Here is a 6,945-nt window from a genome sequence, read left to right as displayed (position 1 = left end):
ACATCTGCTGGCTGTTTCTGCTCCCACAGATGAGCAGGCTATCTCCAGGGGTTACCCGGGGACAACAAGTACTGCATAACAATCTCACCATTGGCTCTTGATATCTGAGCAGCTGCTCCTCTGGGGATATGAAATTTTTAGTCTCCAGGACTGCCAAACTGGAGCCTTTCTCTGAGCACCACAAGTTCAAAAAACTTACACACACAAAAAGTAAACCTGGTAAGTGCATGGGACACATGAGAGTCATTTTTTCCTAGGAAAGATTCCTAGTTCCTGTATTGGTCATAAACCCTGGTATTTCCTAGCAGTGGCTGAAATGAAGGGTGGAATGTCAGGAAACTGCTGCAGGTACAGCAGTGCTGCCTGTGGTGGGACCAGGTTTGGCTCCAGCCGTCACAGCCCCTTCAATGCCACATTGGGGTGCCCCTCAGGGGTCCCCCAGGCAGGGCAGCAGCTCCCTTCTCCACAGAGGGTCACAGCAGGCTGCTGCCCTCCAGCTGAGGTGCTGCAGCTCCACCCAGCCTGGCAGGTTTTGACTCTGTGTGGCAGAGGCAGAGTGCTGCCAGAGAGAGAGCGTAAGGAGGGACACGCTGTGACATCCTCCTGCTGCTCTTCACTAACATCTGAGACCATCTTCCCTGTCCAGGCCACCCTGAGCTGGGCTCAGCTGAAGATCTTAGTGCTCCCCTGTTTTAACCCAAGTTTTGCTGGCTAGTGACATTCCTCTATGTGCTCATCTCCTTTTGAAGTCAATTCCTTCTATTACAGAATCACAAAATCATGAAATTACAGAATGGTTACTGATGGAAGGGACTTCTGCAGCTCATCTAGTCCAACCCCCCTGCTAAAGGGGTTTATCTAGAGCAGGTTGCCCAGGATTGCATCCAGAAAGTTCTTGAATATTTCCAGTGGGGGAGAATCCACAACCCCTCTGGACAACCTGTTCCAGTGCTTGGCCACCTGCACAGGAAGAAGTTTTTCATCATGTTCAGGTGGAACTTCCTGTGTTTCAGTTTGTGCCCATTGTCCCTTGTCCTGTCACCAGCCACCACTGACAAGATTCTGGCACCATCCTCTTGACACCAGCCCTTAGGATACCTGGATGGGGTTCCCTCTCAGCTGTCTCTTCTTCAGGCTGAACAGGCCCAGCTCCCTCAGCTGTTTCTCTGAAGAAAGATGCTCCAGCCTCCTATCTTCCTTGTAGCCCTCTGCTGGACCCTCTTCAGTAATTCCTTGTCTTCCTTGAACTCAGGAGCCCAGAACTGGACACAGCACCCCAGATGGGGCCTCACCAGGGCAGACTGGTGGGGGAGGATCACCTCTGTTCTTTAAAACAGCCCAAGTCTCTTCAACGAACAACCTCTGCAGGACTCTAGCTATTCCTGGAGTTCCATGGTCCAGCTGAGGTTACACTGCCACTGTTAGGAGCAGAACAGCTGCCCATTTTTTAAAAGGTTGCAGAGTTCACAGGTTGGGCCAGTTGCTGCCAGGGTGGAGTTCTAACTGTTGGTTATTGTAATCACCTGTCATTTTCGTTAACTACCTGTCCTAGATGGTTAAGAATTCCCCCTTAGCCGGGTGTTGCCCTGCTGCTTCCTGGAGGATGGCACCCAGATGGTGAAGAGGAGGAGGCCTTGGAGTTAGCATGCAAATGCCATTGGATCCAGCATGCAATGGGAGAAACCCCTCACCAAACCTAGCCAAAAACTGCTGAAAACAATGGGCCAACACAAAATTGATGAATCAAAGTGATGTCTAGACATGAGGAACAGAACCTAGTATCCGCTAAGACCCTTTTCACCCCTCACCCTAACCTAAAGATGTTGGCTAGACAGAGGGCCTTGAATATTGACCCAAGAAGCAAGGGAATTTCCCAATGCTGCCGGTAGGATGGAACCCCCAGCTCTGCCCACAGACCAGCAGACACAGCTCCTCTCTTCCTCCTCCCAGTCACTCCTGGGAGCAGCAGCGGTGTGAGCCCGAGCTGATCACTTTTAATAAAGGCTTTAAAGAGGAGAACGATCTTCTGCCTGTGTTTATTTCAGCCCCTAGGAAGATTGCTCCATGGCTTTGCCACAAACGCTAGTTCTGTAGGGTGTAATCTCTGACTCCTCTTTGTCTTTCCACTTGTGTTCACTTGCATGTTCTTTGCTTCCTAGGAGGGAAAAGGCTTCCTAAGTGTAGTATATGGTAGATATAATTCATGCTATATATGTGTATAAATATTGTGAAACTCCAAGGTTATGTCTTTTGACCACTCATGCTGGGAGCAGAGTCTTATTTCTATTCAACTAGTTCCCGGACAGCATTTAAGATAACATCAGGCCTGTTGATGTATGAATGGGACCATCCTGGGCCATGATTGTCGACTTCCCTGGCAGCTGCACCTGGGTAGATTGCATCTAAACTTTCGGCTGGTGAGGGCTGGAATGTCTCAGCTACTCACAAGATCTGCGCCTGACATGATTATATCTGAACTGGTATCACTCTACTACATACGAATACAGACTCTGCCTGGATGCTCAGACATTCGTCTGGATCTCCGGACTCGCCTTTGTCTGCTCCTGCACATGTATGGATCCAGCTCTACATGTGAAGAGACACAAAAGAACGTTCGTGGTCACCCCTGCCTCAGGCAGAATAAACTGTATATAAGCTAGTTGCTTGAAGCACTCGGGGTGAACTCCTGGGGAAACGCTGTCACTTTGTCAGTCGAACCCTGGTTCACCCAGCGCCTGCACCCGGGGCTGACGCTGTCTTGGCTGTGGTGGTTTTTCAAAATTCTGTTTTTGTTATCAATCTAATAAATTTTTATTAATTTTTTTCTGTAAATTTGGCTACTGATTTGATCATTTATAACACTAGGCTAGGAAAATGTCAAAAGAGCAAAAGTTGGATGTATCAACTGATGATTTAGAGATCAGAGCCCTGCTCTGGAGAGGAAATGAAATAAAATATGCATTGGTTTCTGTTGGCATCCTTTTTATAGACCTCCTCCTACAGCATCTTGACAGTACAGTTGGGGTTTCAGTGGAATGGTCTCATAAAATAGCAAAGCTGACAGGACTACTAGACTATGGAAAATATTTGTAATAAATACTAATGACCACTTGGGCTGTGAAAGATCCTGCATTTGGCACTTACAAAGTTTTTTACAGACTCTTAGAAGTCACTGCAATTGTTATTTATGTCTCCAAACACTTCTTGAAGACAAGAAGATGCAACCCAAAAAAATGGGGGAGTCTACTGAGAAAACTTTATGTTTGAGAGGTCTTCAATGAATGTTTTCCACCAGCAAAGAAGCCATATCTGAAAGAGAGCTCTCTGCTTAGAGGAGGACAGGTCGCAGAACCGCAGAATCAATTAGCTTGGAAAGCACCTCTCACATCACTGAGTCCAGCCTTTAGTCACCACCCTGCCAGCTACACCACGGGGCACTGCCTGGCACAGCCAGCCTGTCCTGCAACACCTCCAGGGACAGTGACTCCACCACCTCCCTTTGTGGTCCAATCCAATGTCTAATCATCCCTTCTGTGAGGAAATTCTTCCTAATGGCCACCTGAAACCTCTCCAGGCACAGCTTAAGACTTTGCCCTTCCATCCTGTCCCTACTTGCTTGGGAGAAGAGGCAGACCCACCCCTAGCTACAGCCTCTTCCAGGTAGCTGCAGAGGAGGCAGAGGAGGTGTGAAGGCATCAAGGTGTGGAGTACAGGGCTTGCTGACCCCAAAGAGTTATAATTCTTTGGTTGCAAGGGTTTCTCCCTTACAATAACTACTGGTGACTGTGCAGAAAAGGCACAGAATTTCTCTTCATTATGTACAGGACCAGATATTGGGGTGACTGGAGCCTTTGAATGAGAAACTCGATTACAAAGAAGACCCTGTTTTAAGGAATCACCAAACACTAACAAAATATGGGAAGCAGAATTGTCATCTATGCTGTGTGCGTCAGTAAGCTTTCATCTTAAGGACAGTCTCCAGTTGACAAAAATGAGAAGGGAGCTCATATCAACAAATGTGAGGTCATTATTAAGTCCTTGATGGTTTTAATAGGAAGAACTTGTTTTTCTTACTGAAAAACTACAAAGAGACTCAGCTTCCTAATGTAAAGCTCATACCAGCTCATACTTGGGCAACAAGCAGGTGACACTTGTAAGAGTTGAACTTTTCCTGTCCCCTGCAAGGGAGAAGGATGGAAACATGGGACACATGTCCAGAATATTGGCTTCTGCTGTGACACTGTGCTTCATTTTCTGTTTCATCCCATAGAGAGCCAGCCACTTGTTCATGAATCTCTGCTTTCTGAAGTTATTCCATTAAGTGTTCATAACCTTCTGAAAGAGTTATAGATAGTTTGTGTTGGAAGGAACCATTCCACCTGTCTGGGCAACCAGTGCCAGTGTCTCACCATCCTCCTCACAAAAAAAATTCTTTCTTATATCTAATCTAAATAGACCCTCTTTTAGTTTAAAACCCCATTGTCCTATCATCAAGCCCTACTAAAAAGAGTGTCTCCATCTTCAGCCAGCCCATTTGTCTTTGCAGTACAGTTAGGTAGTGTGAGCCCTCATTGCAAACAAAGTGATTAAAAGTAAATGTTTAAATTTTATGGATTTGAAGATTGTAACCAATTCTATGAGTGCTTGGGGCTTACAGCATTCTGCTGTGGTAAGAAAAATATATTAAAATTTTCTTATCAGTAATTTCCACAAAGCTGTGCAACAGAGCAGGTGGGGTTTGCACCTAGAGCTTTGCCCTGGCTAACCTGCCTTTGTACCTTGAAGTTTTCTCTGCAGTCTTGTCTGTCTGTCTCAGGCTACCTGATAACTCTGTTTCTCCAAGGGGAGCCAAATGCACTGTCTCTACCAGCTATAGCCTGGGGGAACACACTATCAACAGCAGAAAGCTGTGGGGATGAAAACCAGAAAGAGAAGCACTAATGAATAAATGGGAGTGTTGGCAAGGCAGTCTGCAACACTGCTGCTAGCTGGGAGAAATGGCTGGCTGGCTTTGTTCAGCTAGAAGAGACAAAAATCTTGAGAGGTGCAGTTCCATTTTACAGGACCATCTCAAACTTATTACTCTGGAATCAGTTTGTGCTAATGCAACATTAGCAGAAATTGAAGAGTCCTCCATGATACAGCAGCAGCAGCTTCAGCTCCTGCAACCCCTCCAACAACACAATTAACAGAGGGAGCAGACCCAGCAAGATCCTCTTCCAAAACCACTGGCATTACAGATGCTACACAATTTGCCTTAGAAATGTCTCAAGTGCAAGGTGATTTGGAGCAGGAGTTTTAGGAGTGTTGCTCAGATAGCATTAAGTGTTCTAGCAGGCCCTGATTTAGGCATAAATTGATAACAGGGACTTAAGTCTCCTTTTTACCTTCTGGAGCCAAAAGCAGCACCAGGACCCAAGATCTGGCTGATGCTGCATGATGGGATAAAACTGCCCCTGCAGAGAGTCACTCTACTGAAAGCAAAGGTATTTCAAAACCAATGTCAAATTATTTGTAATTCCTGGGTTTAGGAGCTTGTCTTGCTTGGAGCTTGGAAGAGACAGTCAAAATTACTACTCCTGCCAACTGCAAGTGAGCATGAGTGTGTTTGGTCACGTGTAAGAAAAAGGAGCCAGTTGACAAAAGTTCCAGCACTGAGAAGTCTTGGTTCATGCACCTCTTGAGGCTGAAAACAAGGAGCCCATTTTTGCCCTGCTGCACTGGCCATCTGCAGCACTGACTCAAATGATCTTTACAGGCAGATTTTTGTGCAAGAAGAGAGTAAACAGCAGTTTGTCTAAACACAGGCATAATTATCCCAGCCACTCAAGGTTCTTTTGAGTTTTCTTCTCCAGCAGTTATTTCTACCCACAGTTTCCATAACTGTGGAGAGAAATCTGTTTGGTTTGCCCAGCTTCATTTGTAAAGAGAAAAATACAGAAAAAGCCACACAAGCAACCCTGAAAAGCTGCAAAAGACATGTGAGCAAACTTCTGAAAGGTAACTCCAGAGTCAATGATGAATTTGCATCTAAAATGGATATTGGAAACATTCTTTTTACAAAGTACTTGCAGTGACTTGGAGAACAAGTTGTGCCATAATTTAAAGAGCTCCCCAGACAGAGCAATGTAAGGTGATGCAAACAAAGTTATACGTAGAGGAGAAATCACAAGTCCTAAGTATGCAAATGCATGGTAGTAATCAAACACTTGGTTCAAAAAGTAAAAAGCAGAAATACTTTGGTCTTAAGTACTTCAGTTCCCAAACTCTTCAGAAAGCCCTTTATCAAAAAGATAATATTTTTTTATACCATGTCAAGTATTGTTATTAGAGCAAAATATGATTTATCGATGGAAAAGTTGAAACAATATGGAACATATCCAGGGATGGAAAGTGTTTTTCTGAGGGTTATTCCCTTTTGAAATAAAATAAAGAGGCTAAGATAATTTTAGGGTTTCTTTCATAGAGTAGGAAGCCGTGAAGTACATTTAAATTCTTTAAATTTTGCCTGTAAATTCAAGTTTGGATATATATCTCCACTTGACACATCCAAGAGGGAGGGAGAGGGGAAAAAACCACGTAGTAAAGTTAGAACTAAGCCGAACACTTAATCTCCCCTTTGTTTAACCATCCCGAACCTCGGCTGCGAATCCCCTGGACAAGGGGCAGAACGCCCCGGCTGCTGCAAGGGCCACGCTCGCATTTCATCACCGGCAGCCTCGGCGAAAGCCATTGCTCATTTAAACGTCCCGTCCGCGCTGGTTACCTCAGAAGTGCCCCCGTGGAGCGAGTGGAGGCAAACATGGAGTATTTGTTCTTTCAGCCGGCAAGATCCGATATCCCCCCGCCCTGCCCCGTCCCGCCGCCACCCCGGCCGGGGATCGGGGCCGCCGGGCTGCCCTTACCTGCGCCGCGCCCTCCCTCGCAGCCCCTTCTCCCCCTTCC

General features: G+C 45.9%; 1 protein-coding gene across 1 annotated transcript in view; it reads right to left on the bottom strand.

Moving 5' to 3' along the window:
- Positions 1-6,945, bottom strand: part of TMEM45A (transmembrane protein 45A) — a 23,469-nt gene extending 16,524 nt beyond the window's left edge. Inside the window, exon 1 of the mRNA XM_005425599.2 lies at positions 6,906-6,945. The gene's annotated coding sequence lies outside the window, so the exon portion shown is untranslated. The remainder of the gene's footprint in view (positions 1-6,905) is intronic.

This window comes from Geospiza fortis, unplaced genomic scaffold (assembly GCF_000277835.1).
Source record: "Geospiza fortis unplaced genomic scaffold, GeoFor_1.0 scaffold131, whole genome shotgun sequence".
Taxonomy (NCBI): Eukaryota; Metazoa; Chordata; class Aves; order Passeriformes; family Thraupidae; genus Geospiza; species Geospiza fortis.
Note: the sequence above shows the minus strand (reverse complement) of the source record. Positions and strands in the feature narration are given on the sequence as shown.